Source organism: Littorina saxatilis, linkage group LG2 (assembly GCF_037325665.1).
Source record: "Littorina saxatilis isolate snail1 linkage group LG2, US_GU_Lsax_2.0, whole genome shotgun sequence".
NCBI classification, from domain to species: Eukaryota; Metazoa; Mollusca; class Gastropoda; order Littorinimorpha; family Littorinidae; genus Littorina; species Littorina saxatilis.
Window position 1 is genome coordinate 30,697,807 of NC_090246.1, and position 555 is coordinate 30,698,361.

A 555-nucleotide genomic window follows, 5' to 3' on the forward strand; every position below is an offset into this window, starting at 1 on the left:
AGACATACACACGCACAGACGCACGCACGCACGCACGCACAGACAGACAAAGTTACGATCGCATAGGCTACACTTACGTGAGCCAAAAACCTAGATCAACATAGTGTTTGCTGTTTGAACGGGTGTTGCCTGACTTTGATGCAGCTTACACTTGATAATTTAATATCTTCGTCACTTCATGGTAACATGCCTCCACTGGATTCATAGCAAATTGTCAATGAGACTGCATAAGGTAGTTCGAATACTTATCATTTTCTGTCCGAAGAGAATTGGCCGTGAGTACGCGCGCCCCCTATCTGTACGTCTCGTCGCCATGTTAAATCCGCCAAGTAAGCCTGTGTGTGTAATGGATTTGCTTTAAGAGGAGTAAACAATTAATGTGAAATCGGTGCACACAAACAAAGAAACCAACCAACCAACCAACCAACTAACCAACCACTCGACCAGCCACTCAACCCAAACAAAGGAAAAAACCAGCCATGCAGACCCCTCCCCCCAAAAAACAACAACAAAACACCCAACGAAAAACAACAACAAAAAGCAAAAAAGAAACAA